The 22,627-nt window shown below is 36.6% G+C and overlaps 1 long non-coding RNA gene across 1 annotated transcript; it reads left to right on the forward strand.

Annotated features, from left to right (window-relative positions):
• Positions 1–6,102: 6,102 nt before the first annotated feature.
• On the forward strand, positions 6,103–16,939 carry LOC121401108. The gene is made up of 3 exons (XR_005966140.1): positions 6,103–6,187; positions 10,644–10,774; positions 15,917–16,939. It is a non-coding gene; the product is annotated as an uncharacterized LOC121401108 (long non-coding RNA).
• Positions 16,940–22,627: the final 5,688 nt, after the last annotated feature.

Genomic DNA, 22,627 nt, shown 5'->3' on the forward strand with positions numbered 1-22,627 from the left:
CAGTCGCAAGCCAACTGGAACATTTGTCTACTGACATTAATGATTCCTTCCAGTCTTGCTTCATAAAAATGACATAGCACAGAAACAGCCTTCACCTGTGTGGTAAATGACATGCTCATGGCACAAGACAGATTGCACATTATAACTATTGCTGGACCTGTCAGCAGTTTTTAATGCATTATAAAATTTTAACACCTGTGGTGTGACTGTCAGTTGAATTCATTCCTTTCTCGTTGGCAGGAGACAAGAAGTGCCTCTGACATATTGGGTGCCATAGTGATTGCTATTGCCCCCTATGTTGCCCCTGGGTAACTTCATTAGAAAAACTTGGCCTTCATGTTCTCCACTCACTAAATGGGCTCATTACATATCTGTATGCCTCTATAGTCAAAATCATGTTTGGTCAAAAAGAAGACCTGTTCCTAATATCTGTCTTGACCAGGCAGTATGTGCAGGGCTTCCTTTGCATGATGAATCTATAGGCACACGATGTGCCAGCCAAATTGCATACAAGGTAAAAGCATGTACATCTCTACCCATATTATGCCCTTGTGTGGTCCCTTATGCACAATTTCAGAACATAGGGCTGATTTACAAATACAGGTGCTTAATTGCTGAAGTGCAGTTATTGTTACCAACCCATCAACATGTATCTTTGAATAATCTGCTGCTGTTCATTTTCATTCGAAAAGGTAACGTAAACATCTGGGTATCTGGATGTGGGTATCTCAACTGATACAAATTAACACCTGTCTTTGTGAGCAGAAGTCTAAATATTGAGGTGGCAGTGGATGTGATCTACTTAAAGTTTGCTAAAGCAAGCAAGTATTTTGCTAGCTCTGTATATGCACTCGTCATTTGGAGGGGTTGAACTTGATACACTTTTGTCTTTTTTCAACTTAAATTAACTATGTAACTATGTAAAGCAACCCCCATATGTCCCTAATGCAATTTTTTTTCTCCTTGGGTATTTTGATACATGTGTTGTGGACAGAAATACAGTTTTCTGTAATAGAATGTTACAATATAGGTAAAAACACATTAGACTTTTTTTTACACTTTGTTCATTATACTCCTATGGTTTTAAAAAGAGGATATAAAATAGAAAGCAATTAAAATAATTATTTGTGGAAGTACTGTAAGTTTATAGTAAGTATTTGTTGTAATACAGTTAGCGCAACACTTCTAATGACAGTGTTGATGTCTTTGTGTTAAGTCATTGTAAAATTCTGAGGTTCATCCAGACAGGGAGTGTAAATTTTGCAGTGCCTGTTCTTGTGCTCGGGGGTAACGTAATAAAATTAGTAATGTTTGAGTCAGATCTTGTAAACCATAGCAACCAATAAGCAGGTAGCTTTCCCCTTTTTATAAGCAAACATCTCATTGGCTTATAGAGGTTAACTAAACTAGGGCAAATATTGATTTCTATAAGATTCCAACATATATCTAGGAAAAGTGTCAGAACTCCTAGCCATAAGGAATGGCAAAGGCAAGAGTGATTTTTTTTATCTGGTCGGTGTAAAAAGAAGAGAAATGATGCAGCAATCTAGCCTTAGATAAAAAATATAATTATTAGTGACATAAGACATCTTTGACTCCTGTAAAGGGATGGGAGACATAGATTAATTATCTCTCTGATAAATAAATAAATGTAGTTTCCTAAGCAAAACATGTTCAAGGTGAAAGTCAAGTGCAGAGACTAGTCCCAACTATTATTCAGCAAGATTTTGTACATTGTATTGTATTTTGTGTGTTGTATTTTGTACATTACATGAACAGGTGACATACGTCTCAGCAAACATATTGGCTAAACTGGTAGGAAGAGAGTTGTGCCAAAAGATGGTCATGGTGTACTGTATATCTGTAAAATGACAAAACACCATTTTCCCCAAACTGTCTACAACATTTTCCAAAGCCCATTTTATTTGTAATCCTCAATGGACCTGTAGGGGAGCTTTGCAATCTGAGTCCCCCTGCTCTGTTTGTGAACCAAAGAACAAAACCAAACTTTAAATCAGAGACACAAAATTCAATGCAAAATCAAATTGTCAGACAACCTAAAGCTCTGTTGGACTTACTGTAGTTAACACAGATGACTAAGGTCCTAAAATCAGGAAAAAAAGGCAGGGGGCATATGAACATTGTGCTACTAGCTGTTGTAAATAAACCAACGTGTTAGTAGAGGATTGCTTTGTATTTAATTAAATGTGTAATTTTTATGGCCTTAATTAGAGAAAACCAAATTTTATTTGGCAAACAAAATCACAAGCGTTTCTCCTTGGATAGCTGAAGTCACACTGTAACTTGTAGAAATAGTATTAGACCTTATAAATTCACTGCTGTCATGGAAATTATTTACTGAAGTTTTCCTAATAAAAGTATTAGCATTTTATGGCTTGCGGCTGGCTAAAGATATATGAAAGATTCGACACATTAAATCAGGATGCTGACTTCACACCAATGTTATTTACTACCTTCTTTTTTCAGTTTGGCTCCTCCATTTTTACAGTCTTGTTCTAAGTGAGGTGAGATTTATTAAGCTGCAAATTTAAAATGTGCATTACAAAAAGTGTGAACAATTACAGTGTATATTTCCCAGGTAGCACACAGCATTAAAGGGCATGTCGGTATTTTTAGTGTTTAAAACTTGTGGGATATAATGGAAATTAAACCGAGATCTGACTCTCGCACACACATATTTGGACTATAGTGGCAGGACAAAAACTTCCCTAAATATAGCACTGTGTGATTGTGGCATTAAATAGAAATGACACAGGTTTTTCTAGAAGTTTTTTACTGATACTGAAGGAAGGTTGGGAATTAAAAGTAGACAGTGAAAAAAAGTAATTATTTTCCACAATGGTATACAATTCCAACTGATAAATGGAAGCACAGTGGGGAAAAAATTGCACTTTCTTTAGAAAAAGAATCAATGCGTCGATTTATCATTATAAGGAAAATGTGTAGTCACATACTGGTGGAAAGTTTTAGTAATGAATTTAGTAATTTTAGAGGGTGTTTCCATGCAACTAACTCCATAACCTAAAAACAAAAAGAATATTAATTCAAATTTCTCAAAATCGCTACCTTTCACAAGGGCTCTTATTTAATATTGCCCCCAACATGTACCCTTTAATGTACATGAATATACCACCAATGCTAAACTTACAGCAAGGGCACAGGCTGCTCTCTGCTCTTTAAAAAATTGTGGCTTATGGGGTAGACTTTGGTGCTATTGGGTGCATGGGTGCATGTGACCCCGACTCCAGAAACAAAAAAATCTGTTGAAAATACAGCTCTCTTTCAGAAAACAAACTGCTGTTCATTGAACATTCAGCCCTGGAAAAGGAACCGCTGCAATGTTTTTCAGTGCTTGTATCGGGGTTACTTTAACACTTGCCATAACAGGCAGAATGTTGAGGGCTCTCCTGTGCCTTGTCCCACATGTGCCTGTCTGAATACCACCCAAGCTAGTGTATGTTGCAAGGGATACACATGTGCCCCCACACACTTTATGACTGACATTTTTGTTTAGGAAAAGTGACAAGTTTTAATTTTGGTGTTGCTATGACCAGAGAAGGCAAGGGAAAGAGACCCCCAGCATCATGTTGATTCATCAGGGTTAATGACTATGCCCTCTGTATAGAGCCATCTGCATCTATATGCATGGCATACAATAGTATTAGGCAGTTTGCAGCCAGGTATACACTATAAGCACGGGACTGCATACATACCACTATTAAAATTGCACCAAATTCATCGGAATATATTGAAAAAAAAACTGAAATAATTTTCCCTTTCTTCATCCTGTGGACTATAAAGAATATATGAGTATATATAGTGAACAAAGTACCCCCTCTTGTAAAATATAAGGATATTATAAGTAACCGAGGAGTTTCATGACCATATAAAAACACGAGGCCGAAGGCCGAGTGTTTTTATACAGGTCATGGAACTCCGAGGTAACTTCTAATATCCTCATATTTTGCAACTGGGGGTACTTTATTTATTATAATACACAAATTTCAACGAGTCATGTGACTGAAATGACATCAGAACTCACCGTTTATAACTGATGACATCAGAACTCACTGTTTATAAGGATATAATTTACAGGATATTCATGGCTTTTGTGTATTATATATATATATATATATATATATATATATATATATATATATATATATATATATATAGTATAAGTTGCGAAAGAAGATGGAGTACAAGGCTTATAATTGATAGGACATTGATAAGTAACTTTGGAAATTACAACACATCATTTTGTGTACAGCAATACCAAAAACAATATTGCCTGTACAACCATAGTACTTGCATGTTAGTAATAGAGAAGGCATACAATGGTCCCAAACATTTGTATTAAGTCAATAAGAAGGAAACTCCTGAGCCAGGTAAAAGTCCTCAGGTTTGGATAACTTTTATTGAGGTAGTTTCATTTAGTTTGCTTTAAAGGAGAACGAAACCCCCCATTGTGATAAGTCTACATGGTGGAGGGCCGATAATGGAAGCCAGTGTTAGCCACTCCCTGTTTTTAGCCCACACCCACTTTAAACCACACCCATGTTACCGCAAGACCATGTCCACATTAATAGCACACCAAAAAAACAGATGGTTGGTGCTCACTGCAGGGATCAGGGGTAGGCAGAGTAGGCGGCTGTCTAGGACACCATCATTGAGGGGCGCACTTTTATGTATAGCTGTCTATATTTAGATGACATAGATCATAGGTGCAGAAGGGTATAGGAAGATAGAAACTAGTGTGGCATTAGTTGTGCTGTACTTTAGAATTTTGAGAAGCGTTTAATACAGTACTGCATAATTAATCAGACAATGAACTTAAGTGATCACATCCAAGTCGTCGCGGCGCACTCCAAAGTCAAAGGATCGCTCATAGGTTGTTGGTTAAAAATTCATCCTTTATTGGTTACATCAGTTTAAAAAAGAAATGCTAACACATGGTCTGACGCGTTTCGTAACTATGTACTTCATCAGAGACGCGTTTCGTAACTATGTACTTCATCAGGTCTCTGATGAAGTACATAGTTACGAAACGCGTCAGACCATGTGTTAGCATTTCTTTTTTAAACTGATGTAACCAATAAAGGATGAATTTTTAACCAACAACCTATGAGCGATCCTTTGACTTTGGAGTGCGCCGCGACGACTTGGATGTGAATAGTTGAAAACGTCTCCCTTAGCGACAGACTCGGGGCGGCAGCACCCGGGTCACCCCAAGGAGAGGGTAAGCTGATCCTTATACATTTTTATCTATGAATACAAACAACTGTTGGAAGGAACGTGGGATAGACTGTGTATTAAACGCAGGGCTCGGGGCAGGTGCACCCGGGCCAATTACTACCAACGGTGAGCGGATCTTAAACCGCTGAAATTTTTGATGATATAGGGGATCAAGCGGATAGAAATTATTTATACCAATTGTAATTTCAAAATTGGTGTTGGATATATATTTTGGACTGCTAAATGAACTTAAGTGAGCCTGAAAACGCTGCTTGTTCGGATATAGAAAATCAAACCACAGGGTTCTGTATCTGAGTCTCTTTAGAAAGTGACATTGATAGCAAGGCCTCTGAGCTTTCTGATGACATAAAGTGCTATAGAAAATACACAAGAAGTATCATCCTTGCTGATAAATTGTTAAGCAGTAGATGAGAGGTGAGATGAGAGATACATTGGTAAGAAACAGATAAGAGGTCATGTGGATAAGTTCAAGGTTATGTTATTGATGCTATTGTGGCTAAAATAGGATTAGGTAAAATCAATCTAGGCATACTTGTAGACACAAAATGAAACTGTAATAAGCAAGGTCAATGTGTAGCAACAAAGGCCAGAAAAAAAAACATATCCTTCCTCAAAACTGGTGTGGTGAAAGGTATTGTTCTCCCTCTACATAATATAATAGCAGCACTCCTCTTGTGAGTAAATTATCTACAAGTCTATTCACTATTAAATCTTGCCAGAGTTCATATATTTGAATGGCAACTTGTTTGAATATGTATTTTTATGCAATGTAAGGACAGAGCTAGCAATCCACAAACGTTTATAATTGAGCTTTTACTCCTTTTCAGGCAGCGAAGTCTCCCCATGTTTTAAACTGCCAGCCAGCCCCAGATCCAATTGGCAGTTGTTACCTGAAGAAGTGGCTGCACAGGTATATACTGGCACAATGTTCATGTCTGTCCAAGGCATAGTCTATGTGGGGATTCTCCTTACTGCATTCTTTATACATACAGTACAAGAAAACAATAAGTACAAATACATGTACCCAATCATATGGAGCATTTGGAAAATAGCCGTCCTATTTGCACATTGCAAAAACACAGTGTAAAAGAACATTCAATTACTGAAATAACTGGTGTGAACATGGCCAATTATTCCAGGATTGGAATGTTCTTTTAGATTGTGCTGTGCGTCATGCAATCTTAAGGAACAATCCTTTCCTGGAACCGAACCTTGCTGTAAACAACGAGGAAGAAAAGTCTCCTCTCACACAAAAACCCAATGTATTAAATAAAATCTACTCATGCTATAATTGTCTAAGAAGATATTTATATTGATATGGATTATGTTAAAATATATGCAGTGTGTTAATATATGAGTTTTGGCCTTAATCCTAATATTTGTACTTTGAAAAATGTCTGAAATCTAAAGTGTGATTGGACCAATGCTATTAATGGAGTACCTTTGGGGTCTGTCCTTTGCATTTTAACTTATTTACAACTGCCCAATACAACTCATTTAGACACACTCGTTGCAGTGTAAAATTGCATCCATCCAAATGCTATTCACAAAGGTACAGGTATAGGAACCATTATCTGGAAACTAATTTTCAAAAAAGATTTCCTTTTTGTTCGTAATAATAAAATAGTACATCATACTTAATTACGTTACTAGAGTCAAAACAAGCCTATTGGGTTTAATTAATTAATATTTTTTTGTGGTAGTAGTATGAGGATCCAAATTACAGAAATATCCCTTACTTGTGATGGGCGACTTTATTACTTTAATTCCCGTGATTCGCCGCCAGCAAATAAATTCACAAACCTGCTGCGAAAATTCACCAGCGTTTCGCCATTTCGCTGGAAATTTGCGAATTTTGCTGGAAATTCGCAAATTTTTTGGCGAACCAAAACACCCCAAATTCGCCCATTACTATCCCCATGTCTTGAGCATTCTGCATAACAGGTCCTATAACTATACTTGGCTTCTTTTATTTGTTGTGCCTCTACAGACAACTAACTTACATGCAATGAACTGCAACATTTAGGGGCAGATTTATCAAGGGTCGCATTTCGAAGTGAAAAAAACTTCGAAATTCGACCATCGAATAGGCTAGTTTCGACATTCGAAGTTGAAATCTAAGGATTTTTAAGATCGTACGGTTGTACTTGGATTGTACTTCGAATTGAACGATTTAATCTTACGATCGTACGGTTTTACAAAAAAATCCTTTGACTTCTCAAAACTTAGCCAAATACTGGCTATAATTTCTAGGAGGTTCCCATAGGCTAACATAGCAATTCGGCAGGTTTAAGGTGGTGAAGTGTCGAAGTCTAAGTTTTTCACTTCAAATCGAAGTTGAAGTCGAATTTGGTCTAGTCGAAGTACCCAAAAATTACTTCGAAATTCGAATTTTTTGAATTTAAAAATTCACTTCAAATTCACTTTGACCCTTAGTAAATGTGCCCCTTAAAGCATGGATATTGCTAATCTTGAAATTATAAAAAATGGTTGCCCCTATTGAAGCAAACAAAAGGCATTCACAATAGCAGGCATTCAAACAATTAGGCTGAGATTCTGGGAAATAATGCAGCATTTGAGGTTAAAATGTACTGAATTGAACTTATTTTTGAATTTTGCACATTCCCTTTGTGAATGTTTTTTTATGTAAAGGTTGAGGAGGCTGCAGTTTGCTTTACCTATTGATTTTGTGAGGCCACATACTCTTACTGCATTTAAAAGGAGCTTGGATTTCCTCTTTGAAGCCTGCAGTGGGAGTTCAAGGCCCGTGAAATACTTTTGGTACCAGAGGGTTCTGCCATAGATACGACTTGTCAGAGAGTCCACCTGAGTACTGAATGCTAAAACTGAGAATGGGTTTTCAGGAAGGGCTTTCAATAAACATAAAGAATATATCTGTATATTGTTGTAAAAACTGAGAACTGTGCATCTTTTTTCTTCAGGAATTAAAGACTGTGCTCAAATTTGATGTTTGATAACTATTAAAAAAAAGTTCTCTTAGTGGCGCCCTTAGTTATTTGCAGAACCTTTGGCATCCTGAATGGACATTTCCTTTATGTGCTTACAATGGCACCACCATTTTAGGAAATAGGGTTGACCCATCATCCGTGGAACTTGCTGGTACTAATGGCAGAGTAAGTGATATATGCGGTTGGGGGTGGGTATATAGTTATAATAATGTTATAAGGTAAAATCTCAGCAGTAGATTATGTTCTTAAAATGGTATGAGATGGAGTCTTTATGCATTGAAATCCAAACTAAGACTAAGGGGCCGTTTTACTAACATTCAAATTTCTATTTTTTCATGAATCATATTTTTTCTCTAAAAATGTGTGTTTTTTTATTTCTCTAAAACTGAAAAAATCTTGATTTATATAGTAGTATAAGTATAAAAAAAAACACAAAAAACTCATACACAACTTCGCCAAGTAAAAAAAGTCGAAGTCAAAATGTGAGCTGTGCTGATCCTATTGGACCTTTTTTTTTAACCATTCATACTTTTAAAGGTTTTCATTTTTTCCTGGTAGTTGTCTGAAAAACTCAAATTTTTAGATGTTTTCAGATATCTTAGCACATCGTTCAGTGTTTTTTTTTTTTCGTTCTAACTTTTTATATTCGGATCTTTTAATTAATAACATGCAATTCGTGGTTTTAGACATAATTCGTTTATTTGTGGTTTCTAAAACGAATTAAATAAAAATGTGGGTAAATGGGCATCCAACAGAGATGCTATAGGCCTCAAAGTATTTAGGAACAAACTGCTGGTAGGGGGATTTTAACTCTCAAGATGTTGAATAACAAGCTAGAAATAAGGCAGTGGTGATATGGCTTACAGCACATGTACTGATATAAAGCTTCACTTAAAGGGATTCATTTTATGATTTATTACACTGTTTACACTGCAAATAATTCACTCTACAATATGAAATTTAATTCCTGAACCAGCAAGTGTATTTTTTTCAAGTTGTAATATTAGTGTGTAGGTGCCATCTCTGGTCATTTTGCCTGGTCATGTGCTTTCAGAAAGGGCCAGCACTTTAGGATGGAACTACTTTCTGGCATTACTCAATGTAACTGAATGTGTCTCAGTGGGACCTGAATTTTACTATTGAGTGCTATTCTTAGATCTACCAGGCAGCTGTTATCTTGTATTAGGGAGCTGCTATATGGTTACCTTTTTACCTGTTTTTAAAGAAGGTGGAACCACAAAACACGTTAAGCGGGCAGCCAGGACCTGTATTATGCTGCTGTAATTGGAGTTTTTATGCTTACCAGATAAATTTCTACTTTTACTTTTCACACTGTCCTCCTTGGTGCTCCTCTATTTGTTTTTTATATCTGGTTACCTTCTCATTGTTCTGTTGTTAGGCTGCTGGGGGGGGGGGGAAGGGAGGGGGATGATATCACTCCAACTTGCAGTACAGCAGTAAAGAGTGACTAAAGTTTATCAGAGCACAAGTCACATGACTTGGGGCAGCTGGGAAACTGACAATATATCTAGCCCCATGTCTGATTTCAAAACTAAATATACAAAAATCTGTTTGCTCTATTAACTGATTTTTCCCTTGACAGTATCCCTTTAATGTGAGAGTAGGCACAAAAAACTAAAAAATACTGGAGGAACACAGCAGGTAATAGATTTCAGATACATTGTAGCTTAAGCTGCAGTGAAAATGTAAAAAACTGCCATTGTTGTGGTCCCGTGGAAAGGGTTCTCTGCCGTAAAAATGGTGCATTTTACATCTATAAACACATTATAAAACCACATTTGGCTGTTTGTGGATTTCAGCTTCATGTTTCATAGCGTAAACTTGTCAGTATATGTTACACAGTGTTTGAAGTCAAGATCACATGATGTGTGTTTTTATATATATATATATATATATATATATATATATATATATATATATATATATATATATATATATATATATACATTTTCGAATTGTTTGTTATGTAGGGCTGCTTTTGAGCATATTTAAAAAGACGGAGACATTTCAATGAAAGAATGATTGACCTGAGAGTGTAAAAGGAATAGGAAACATTATCTAGTGCATCTGCAAGGTTCCCTAGAAAACTGTCCAAAGCAGGAGAAACCTGTTGCTTTTTATCAGGTTCTCAAGGTTCCAATGGGAAATGCAATAAATGGTTTTCATTTGTCATAATCTTTTCACATAGAACCACACATGAGGTGACTTCACAGGTTAAGAGATACTGTAATTAAGGGAATTGGTTTCTGGGCAGAGGACAGAGAGCAACAGATTGATGTCAATGGAATGTATTCCAGCTGGCTGAAGGTTTAAAGAGAAGCACCCCAAGGCTCCGTGTTGGACCTAAATCTCTTTGATTTGTTTTTAATTTTGCAGATTATACTAAACTATGAAAGATAAATCAGAGCAGGACACCTGCTGTTTGCAAAGAAACTTGGACAAAGGTGAATGGACTAATACATGGTAGAGGAGAACCAGCAGGAATACGTGAAAAGTATTGCATCTGGGTAAGAGAAATAAAATATATTAAGTGAATAACATTTTGTTTGGTGGTTCATCAATGGAAAATGGGGGTACTTGGTTTTCAGTCTCTGTCTGAATTTTTACACATACGCATATAAAATAATGAAAACTATTACAGAATGTGGAAAAGTAGTTGATGTAACTCCGTTTTAGCATTAAGTATGAAACTAACTTCAACTTCTTATATGTATATATATCCTATGAGAGCAACTGAGATTTAAAGAAAGAAGGCAGTGGCCTAACTAGCGATTGGGGGGCCCCCTGCAGACAAACATGGGGGCCCCTCCCCCTTGGAGAATTAATGAAGCATGTGTATACCTTGCAACACTTACAAAAGAAATCCCAGACTCGCCAGTAAGACCCCTGCAAATATGTCTCAATGATCACACCATTAACTCCAGACTTGCCGGTAAAATGACTGCAGAAATTACCTCTGGGCACTGCATTGATAGATTGAAAGCATTAACTCACCAAGCTGAATACCACACTTTTTATTCTAACTGTGCTTGTCTCTCTCTTCCACCTCACTGAAACTTGAATGAAAAAAAATCAAAGATGGCCGTGCATTTCCACAGGTGGAACGCATGGCCATCTTTGATTTATTCCGATCAGACTGCGGTGCAGTCCTGAGGGGGCATTATTTACGCCAATGAAAGAAGGTTCCATTTTAACAGACAAAAGGACAATACAAGGGCATTGAAAATTCTGGTTTTGGCCAACATGTCCTTTGTATGGCATGTCTGCTTTGGATTTCAGTCATCCATTTTTAGTGAAACCTTATTTTGTGAGTTGAACCTGCAATAAATGCAAGCTACAGTATAAACGATTTAGATCATTTTTAATTCATGTATATATTATTACAGGACAAAGAAAGTTAAACATTCTGGGTCGCACCCACATGGCTTCTTTTAAAATTAACCAGACTATGGTACTTTCCAGGGGAACAAAGTAATTTTTCACTTGGGGATCCCTTATGGCAGCTTGGAGTGCACCCATACATGATACTTTGAAATGACAATATGATGCACATGCACTAAAGTCACTATAAGGGAGCACTTATAGTGCAAAGCACCCTGACCTGTTTAGATAAGGACCCAGATCCTGATCTTAGAAGATGAGTGAATTCAGCCCTTCACTTCAAAAGATATTGGTGAAAATTTGGTTTGACAAATGTATTCACCAGTGTTATGGCAATAATGCAAATGTATCTTACAGGAATGCACCAATTCCTTATTATTTAGTGTTTGGCCAAATGTTTTTGGGAGGATTTAGTATTTGGCTGAATCCAATAAATAAATGAATTCAATCACTGGAGACTATATACAACAGTTGGAATGTTTTCATACAGATCATAGAATTATGCACATGAAATGACACATAGGGGCAGATTTAGTTTTTAGAAGAGTCAAAGTGAAAATTCGAAGTAAAAAACGTCGAATTTCAAGCTATTTTTGTGTACTTTGACTATAGAATAGGTCAAAATTCAATTTGAATTAGAAAAAAATTAGACTATTTGAATATCAAAATTTATCATGAACTTTCTCTTTAAAACTTCGACCATGTTCCATCTAAAACCTGACGAATTGCTGTTTCAGCCTATGGGGGGACCTCCTAGAACCTATTTGGAGTCAATTGGTGGACTTTAAAAAGTTTTTTGGGGCAAATACTTTGTTTCGTATTCAATCAAATGTGCTAAAACTTCGATTCGAATGATTGGAATACAGCCTATTCAACCGAAGTTAAAAACTTCGATTTTCTAAATAAATTTCGATTGGTCTTTTTTTATTAGCATTTCGAAGTTATGGGAGTTAAAAGAAAACTCCTATTACTTTGAAATTCGAACCTCGATAAATCTGCCCATAATGAGCCTAAGTGACATTTCTAAAATTATATTTAAATATATATTTGAAACTCTTATATATTACAAAGGTCTATCAAACCTTTGCAAGAATAAGTCAAAGAAGTTCTGACATAGTAGAAAACACATGTTACAACATGCCAGGATATTTATTATAGGTGCACCAAGATTTTGGTTTCTTTACAGCTGTTTCACAATTAGACTTTTTTTTCTTTTTTGAAACTAGAACGCTGAGATCAACTTTAATAGTACACTTTCCACTCTTCTTTTTATATTAAAGATTAACATTATGAACTTTGTTTTAAAAATCTATTAATGTTATTATATTTATGGTGCCCTCCAGTCACACTACACTAAAAAAAAAACCTTTAGTCCTTTAGCTGCTCACAGTTTTATTACAGTACTTATATTCTACATTTTATGTTTAGAATAAGGTCAGTATATTACACCATATAAATTATTGTAAGTAATTGCTTGGTAATTTTATTGCTCGGTTGCATGATTTGGTAACATTATTAAATATAGATTTTTTTTTTAAGCTTAGACAGAGCAGTTGCTATAAATCAAGTGGCGGGTTCCATCTGAAAAGTGAGGTTTCAGTTTTATGTGTGTATGCGATAGAGATTTAATAAACAGTCTTGCCCAGACACTTGCTCTCTCTCAATTACCTTTCCACATGGGCATTCGTTCTCGCTGTTTATTAAAAAATCCTTCTCTACTTGTTTTAATAGAGTGTTTCAGATTAATGGCCCCCATGGAGTTTAACTGCATTTCACTTCATTAAAGTTTGACTGGACAAAAGGTTACTTCAATTAAATTCAAAACTTAACCTCAAATCCGTATAGATTTTTTTTTAGGAAAATGTGATAAAATTGCCAGCCGTTATCTTTACAAATCGATCGACAACATCCTTTATACTTACAACCATGCCAAATATGTGTCTGTTTGAAAGAAAACATTAATGCTGTCGTGATAAGTGCTTTATGGAAAGAAATTCAGCCACGTGCATTATATTTGTATTACAAGAAAGACCCCCATCGCTATGGGCGATGACCTTCACCATAACTATCATTAATCAAGTACAATTTTCATTGCCATTTGGTTGAGAGTGTTTGCACTGGAGAATCCTATTCCAAAAATGTATGGTTTCCTCAAACTTACATTCTTTAAATTACATTTAAACCTTGCTAGCATAGACCAGATGGAATTTACAAATTTACAATTTACAGGCATTGTAAAGAAGAATTCTTTGCCTAAGGTTTGAGGACTTGGTGACCATTTACAATAAAGTGTATACAGTATATATATATATATAACAAATTAGGCGGGGGTGCAATGAGGCTGTGACCACAAAATACATATAGACAAATACAAGAGTCCTCTGCACTCAACCCATTATCAATATATTTAAGACCGAGACATTTTGTGCATACTGCTACTAAAAAATGCCTTACCCTTTAAACAAAACAGGGATTGTTTGTCCATATATTGCAATATATTTAAGCTGGCCAACTACGTCAAAGTCATTCCATATCTGGCCAGTCCTATGCTTAATTTTATCTGATTCATTAAGAATTCAATTGCTTCATTATACATTTTACAAAGGGACTTGGTTTTACCTGCAACTTAACTTGCTGCTTTCAAAGTAAAACTCCCAAACTTGGCTGCCCTTTTATTAGACACCAGTGGGATCACCTGACTATAGCTGGGAAGGGTGGGAGCTACAACATGGAGCTGGTCACTGCTCCTGTATAACTATAACAAACAAGGGAAAGTTGCTTTTGTCTATATGTATTTTGTGGTCACAACCTCATTGCACCCCCACCTAATGGTTTTAAAAATTAGTGGTGAGCACAACTTTCCCTTGTTTGTTATAGTTATACAGGAGCAGTGAGCAACTCCATGTTGTAGCTCCCACCCTTCCCAGCTATAGTCAGGTGATCCCACTGGTGTCTAATAAAAGGGCAGCCAAGTTTGGGAGTTTTACTTTGAAAGCAGCTAGTAAGTTGCAGGTAAAACTTAGTAAGAAGAAAACTGGCGCTCAAAGCTCAATGCATGCGGGCAACGTTACGTTTCGGGGGCGTGCCCCTTCGTCACTTAGTCCCTTTATAAAAAGTATAATGAAGCAATAGAATTCTTAATAAATCAGATGAAAATTGAGTGTAGGACTGGCCATATATGGGATGACTTTGACGTAGTTGGCCAGCTTAAATATATTGCAATATATGGACAAACAATCCCTGTGTTGTTTAAAGGGTAAGGCATTTTTCAGTAGCAGTATGCACAAAATGTCTCTGTCTTAAATATATTGATAATGGGTTGAGTGCAGAGGACTCTTGTATTTGTCTTTATGTATTTTGTGGTCACAGTCTCATTGCACCCCCACCTAATGGTTTTAAAAATTAGTGGTGAGCATAACTGTTCCTTGTTTTAAATAAATAAATAAATAAATAAATATATATATATATATATATATATATTTATATTTATATATATATATATATATATATAGATATATATATATATATATATATATATATATATATTTATATATATATATATATATATTTCAGAGAGACAGCTTGAGGACACACTAATAAAAACATTCATAAACGTTGGCCTCTACCTTTACCTGGTTACCCTTTTGCTTGGTTTGCCCTGGCCAGGACTCAATCCTGTTTTTATTAAAGGACAACTAACCCCCTAAAAAATATATTGTTAAAAATGCCATATTTCATATACTTATTTGTACTTATACTTATACTGAACCAGCCTAAAGGTTCAGCATCTCTATAGAAGTAACGATCCGGACCTTCAAAGTTTTCACAGGAGTTTCCCATCTTGGACTTTGTTAGGAGTATAAGCCGCACGCACATTCTCAGTGGGCTCTGAGCAATTGTTGACAAGCTAAGCTTAGGGGTCATCACAAATCATCAAGCAGAAAATTAGATTTTCTTAAATTCTAATGCTAAAATTTATGTTATATGTATTCAGTATATTGTGTGCTGGTCCCTAAGCTCAGTTACTGGCAGCAGCATGCGCAGTGAATTAGCGAAAAAGAAAATGGGGGCTCAAGGAAAATCATTGGAGGCACAGATCTTTACTGCTAAAGGGTTGTGCTTTCCTTCAGCTGGTGTAGAATCCCAAAAGCTGTACAACATTTCTAGCCTATTACTTTAGTTAAGCTTTAGATCTCCTTTAATATAGAGCTATGTTCCAACCCTGCCATTTTGTACTCTCATCAAGTTCTCCTTCTGCTTCCATTCAGGCTGATGGGAACCCAAAATCTGAAATTCAAGACAACTCAGTTCTTGCAGATCTAGAGAAGAATGCAGCACTATGTTCACTGTAAAGGTTTAATATGTGAGAAATATCTGGGGTTAACATGAAACATGGGAATTCTCATTGCTTTATCAGGCAAAGGTGGGAAATGAAATTGTCTTACGTATGCTACTTCTAATAACCAATAGCAACCAATCGACAGGTAGCATTTACTGGGCAACTATTTGAAAATAAGCATCTTGGTTGCTAGGGTTTACTAGACCTGGGCAAACTTAAAACCTTCTATTACATTAGTTTCCTCCCAAGCTTGGGGGCCACAAGAGTTGTAGAGCAAATTAACCTCTACAACTGTGTCCTTGGAATTCCTTCTATCTTACACACACTATTTATTAAGAAATGCTACATAACAGTGTAATTGACATTCCATTGACAATTGAATTGTCCTTTACCATACACATTTTATTTTAGAGAGAGATATTCAGCTTTATAAATGGGGAACAAGAATGAAAGCTGAAAAAAGTGTATAGCATAATTAAAAGGATTCTTATGGTTTACTTTTTATTTCTAAATTACACTGTTCACACTGCAAATATTTCACTCTACCATTTAAAAATGTATTCTTGAACCAACAAATGTGTTTTTTAGCTGTAATATTGGTGAGGAGGCAGCCATCTGAGCTTTGAGAATGAGTGCAATGCAAACTAATCCTTCAGCAGAGGTGTCAGGTAGCTGCTATCTAGTTAGCTGCCCATTGTTCTGTTGGTAGGCTGCTGATAGGCTGCTGGGGGAAGATGGGGGTGATATCACTCTAAAAGCCCCCATTAACGGGCCGATAAAAGCTACCGACTGACCGAGTCAGCAGCTTATTGGCCCCTGCGTGGGGCCATCTGACAGGCATCCCCGATCGAAAATCTGGCAGGGTAAAAAAATACTGTTGGATCGCGGATGCATCTTTTCTTTGATGCAGTCCCGCGATCCGACCGCCTATATAATCTGCATTATGATCCAATCATTGGGATCACCTCAATGTGGGTATATCGGGGAGAGATCCGCTCGTTTGGCGACATCGCCAAACGAGCAGATCTCCCTGTGTATGGCCACCTTATCTTGCAGTAAAGAGTGACTGAAGTTTATCAGAGCACAAGTCACATGACTGGGGACACTTGGAAAATGGACATCATGTCTAGCCCCATGCCAAAGTTCAAAATTAAAAAAAAAAAATCTTTTTGCTCTTTTAAAAAATGAATTCAGTGCAGAATTCTGCTGGAGCAGCACTATTATGTGATGCATGTACTATCGCTTTAAGCAGTTACAGGTATAGAACCTGTTATCCAGAACGTCAGGAGTATTTCTGTCATTTGGATTGCCATACCTTAAGTTTGTAAAAAATATTCTAAACATTAAGGGGCAGATTTATCAAGGGTCGAAGTGAATTCGAGGGAATTTTGGAAGTAAAAAAATTTGAAATTCAAAGTAATTTTTTGGATACTTCGACCATCGAATAGGATACTACGACTTCGACTTCTAATTCGATTCGAAGTAAAATCGTGTGAATATTCGACCATTGTATAATCGAAGTACTGTCTCTTTAAAAAAAACTTCGATTTCAATACTTCACCAAATTAAACCTGCCAAAGTGCTATGTTAGCCTATGGGGACCTTCTAGAGCATTTTTCGAAGTTTTTGGAAGTCGAAGTAAAATCATTCAATTGATAGCTGAAATCCCTCGAATCGTTTGATTCGAAGGATTTAATCGTTTGATTGAATGATTTTACTTCGACCGCAGGATACCCAAATTCGCTGAAAAAAACTTCGACTTCAATATTCAAAGTCAAAGTATTTCAATTCGATGGTCGAATTTCGAAGTATTTTTAACTTCGAAATTTGACCCTTGATAAATCTGCCCCTAAATAAACCCAATAAATTTATTTTGCCTCTAACAGGGATTAATTATATCTTAATTGGGATCAAGTTCAAGGTGTACTGTTTTATTATTACAGAGAAAAAGGAAATCATTTTTTTAATTTGAATTATTTGATCAAAATGGAGTCTATAGGAGATGGCCTTTCTGAATAACGGGTTTCTGGATAAATGATCCTATCCCTGTATTGGGCATCTTGAATTCCCAATTTTTTGCATTATCTGATTATACCGAGTAATGTGACTCCTGTTATATCATATTTCATAGTGAATGCACCTATGGATCCAAAATGATTAACCCTTAAGTATTAAGCATTAATCTCTTAGGACACCATTGTCAGATGTACGCTATCTAATCTATATACACAGCACAGATAATGCTTTGCAGAATTCTAATCATTACTCTACCTTAAAAATCAAATGTATTTAGGGAGGGCAGACTGTTTTCTTCTTTAATTAACATCACAAACCTTAACCCGCATCCGTATTCAACTGTTTTCAGCTGTGTTCTTGGAAAATAACTTTGAACTTCGCTACATTAATACCTTATGGCTATTGATCTGTTTTATACAAATGGTTACTTAATGTGAAAATGCACTTCTACCTTTTCCTACAAGTATTTGGCAACTGACATGCCCTTCAGAAACATTATATATGGATGCCAAAATCACAAATTTGATTTTACAGAAAATTACATCAAGGGCAATTTATGCCCCCCTCTCTGTAAAAGAGCAATTTTTTTGTACACTTAGGGGCACATTTACCTAGGGTCGAAAATTGAGGGTTAATTAACCCTCGATATTCGACCGTCAAAGTAAAATCATTCGACTTCGAATATCGAAGTCGAAGGATTTACCGATATTCCTTCGATCAGAAAGTTGTTAGGAAGCCTATGGGGGTTTTAGGTGGCGAACTAGGGGGTCGAAGAATTTTTTAAAGAGACAGTACTTCGACTATCGAATGGTCGAATAGTCAAACGATTTTTAGTTCGAATCGTTCGATTCGAAGTCGGAGGTCGTAGTCGAAGATCGAAGTAGCCCATTCGATGGTCGAAGTAGCCAAAAAAACCATTCGAAATTCTTTTTCCTCTATTCCTTCACTCGAGCTAAGTAAATGGCCCCATGATGCTGTTTTTTTCACATAGTGCCAGCATAATTGTGACTGAACAAGAACTGTACCCACTGCTATTATGGCCAATGTTTTTATTCTCTTATCCTCTCCTTCACCCCCCCCAAAAAAAACAAAAAAACATGACTACATGGTGGTTTGCAGTGAGCCATACTTATTGCCACCCCAGTGTTTTATCTTTTATTCTCTGTTAAATCAGCTATAACCAGCTGTACAATACTTTATATAACACATGAAATAAATACAACATAAACTAAAAACCAATTAGCTAAAGGGAATGTAAGTAATTCCATACATTTATAATCTAGTTTTCAATTTTATTCTCTATATAAAATGTCTGGTTATCATTTAGGTGCACATTTACTAAGCTTGAGTGAAGGATTAGAATAAAAAATACTTTGAATTTCGAAGTAATTTTTTGGCTACTTCGACCATTGAATTGGCTACTTCAACCTTCGACTTTGACTATTCGACCATTCGATAGTCGAAGTACTGTCTCTTTTAAAAAAATTTCGACCACCTACTTCGCCACCTAAAACCTACCGAGCATCAATGTTAGCCTATGGGGATGTTCCCTATAAGCTTTCCTAGCAATTTCTGATTGAAGAAAAATCGCTCGATCGATGGATTAAAATCCTTCGATTCAATTTTTCCTTCGATCGTTCGATCGAACGAATTTCGGTAAATCCTTCGACTTTGATATTCAAAGTCAAAGGATTTAACTTCGATGGTCGAATATCGAGGGTTAATTGACCTTCGATATTTGACCCATAGTAAATGTGCCCCTTACTATCCCCCTGGGCAGAGCACTTTTGAGCCCCTGCCTTAGTTGGCATAGAACTGTGGAGTAGACACTCATGGAATCCCTCGTAAACAAGAGTTGTAAAAGCAAGCATCGTTTTTTCACTTAGAAAGTAAGGTACACCCTGCCTTATGCCTTATGCATTTTGTGATTTTAATTATAGTCAATGGTTACATTCACTAAAGCATGACACCTTACTGCTCACTGCTTATTGTACTATCTACCAGTGTTACCCACCGTATGAACTTACTCCTGACAACTTTCATTCATTTTAAATGTATTTTATCCTGGCAACTTACATTAATTTTAAATCATTTTATTTTACGAGCTTGCTGTGTTACGCAGAAGTAGAAACTAATTAAAAATATTTTTTGTTATACCTATAAAAAGATCTCACCGAAACACATATAAATGCCCTGTCTTAAAAAAAAATTTGCAAAAGCAAATATATACTCTAGCTTGGTGATTAAACTGAAATGATTATACAGTAGTACAATAAATCTGTGTCTCTCTCTCCCTCTGCTTTGTTATTATAATCTAAATCTCTCTGATTTGCATAGCACTACCAAGGCTGAATTTCACTGCTTCAGCATCCGCCTAGTTGCTGCTGGATTGCTTGTGTCTATTCTAAGTTATCGTCTATTGTATGGTAAATATTCTCCAAAGCATCAAGTCGGTTGGAAAAGATTTGCTTGTGTGTCACATGGCTTAAGGAATGCATTTTTCTTCTTCAGCGCTGAACTGCAAGCAAGCAACAACATTCAGCCCTATATTTGGGTCTGGATGAATTCCAATTAAATGTGGAAGTGAATATTTATGTATATTTTTTTAGTTGTAATATTGGCGTGAAGGCAGCCATCTCAGGTCATTTTGTCTGGTCATGTGCTTTCAGAAAGAGCCAGCACTTCACATTGGAACAGCTTTCAAATAAGCTACTGTTTCATTCTCCTTCTCAATGTAACTTTGCAACTTGGGTTAGCTGGACTTGGATATTTACTATTAAGTCCTGTTCTTATATCTACCACTAGGTGGGGCATGGGAGCATTTTTAGCTATGCAGGTGTCAGGGAGCTGTTATCTGGTTACCGTCCCATTGTTCTATTGATGGACTGAAGTTTATCACATGTCACATGATTGGGGCACCTGGGCAACTGACAACATGTCTAGCCTCATGTCAGATTTCAGAATGAAATAAAACAAAATCTGTTAGAGGAGCACTATTAACTGGTGCATTTTGTAAAAAATATGTTTTTCCATGACAAATTTCCTTTAAGAATGCTAATTCTCTCTCTCTCTCTCTCTCTCTCTGACTCTCTGTCTCTCTGAGTCTCTGTGTCTCTGTGTCTCTCTCGTCTGTTTTCTTGGAACTATGAGCCGTGTTGGATTGTGGGTGACCTTGAATGTCAGGAAGGCTGCAGACTAGTGATGGGCGAATTTATTCGCCAGGCGCGAATTCGTGGCGAATTTGCGCGATTCGCCGCCGGCGAATAAATTCGCGAAACGCCCGCGAAAATTCGCGGAAAAAATTCGCCGGCGTCAAAATTTTTTTTCCGAAAAAACGGACGCCGGCGTCAAAAACGGGCGCCGGCGCAAAAAACGGGCGCCGGCGTCGAAAAAACGGGCGCCGACGTCAAAAACGGGCGCCTGCGTCAAAAACGAGACGCCGGCGCCGTTTCGCGAATTTTTCGCGCAAATTCGCCCATCACTACTGCAGACAACTCAAAATTGATCCCTAGACCTCTCCCATTGACTTAAACAGCAGTTTGGCAGATTTTAGGTGGCGAATAGTCAAATTCGAGTTCTTAAAGGGTCAGAGTATCATAAATCTCAACAATCAAATTTGAATATAGAGTATTAAAAAAAACTTGAATAGAATTTGAATAACTCCCTAGTCGAATTTGACAGTTTTGACCATAAAAAAAATCGAAAGTTCAAATTTTGAATTTAAGTTTTCAATTCAACCCTTGATAAATCTACCCTTCAGAGTTAGTGGCACTGCACATGCTCAATGCACCTCTGGACTGCTGCTGAGTTTAAGGCTCATGAGAAATGATCAAAACATTATCAGAAAGTGAAGTAAAATCAATGTTGCATAAGGCTGATAATTCTAATGCAGAATTCAGTGGCTTATACTGTATGCTGCCATGTTTAACGTAAATCTGAATTCATTTAAACAAGCCTATAAGAAGATGGGGGACTACTCAGTGGCACATATAGTCAATGCTAAAAGGCTGTAGAAGCTTTGGGCTATTATAGAAGGCCAAACCATAACAACGTGCATTGCTAGTTTAATTCTTTGTTTAGTTCTCCATTAATCATTAGATTGCAGCTGCATCTGGTTGGTGTTTCTGGCAATCATAGTTCAGATCTTGTAGCTAGCAAATCACCGATAAAAAATGCCGGCTGCAGAATTTATTTCACATTTAAGAATCTCTGTCTAGCGTCATCTGACAGCATCAAGCATCCCATTTCCAATTGTGTCTAAAATTAACATCACCTGCTGTTTAAAGCGTTATTTTTAGCTTCACCATTTCGGCAAACGACGGCTGTAATGATGGCTATCACTCAGGTATGCATCGTCTTCATCAAAGTTATGTCGCCGGGTGTTGACTCGCTCTGATTTTTAATATTGCGAGACGTTTCAAAGGAATAATTTAGCCATAATGAAGTTGCTCAGAAACAATAAAAATCAGAACGATTTCCCTTTTTTTATCACCTATGCTTCCACTAAATCTTTTCTGACTTTTATCATACCCTTAAAACAAGTTCTTCACGAGGAGGAAATGTGTGTTCAGGTTTCAGTCGTGTCCTTGAAGTATTTTTTTTTCCCCTCCGTTTCATTTTTTAA

The sequence above is a fragment of the Xenopus laevis genome, chromosome 1L, assembly GCF_017654675.1.
Source record: "Xenopus laevis strain J_2021 chromosome 1L, Xenopus_laevis_v10.1, whole genome shotgun sequence".
Lineage (NCBI taxonomy): Eukaryota > Metazoa > Chordata > Amphibia > Anura > Pipidae > Xenopus > Xenopus laevis.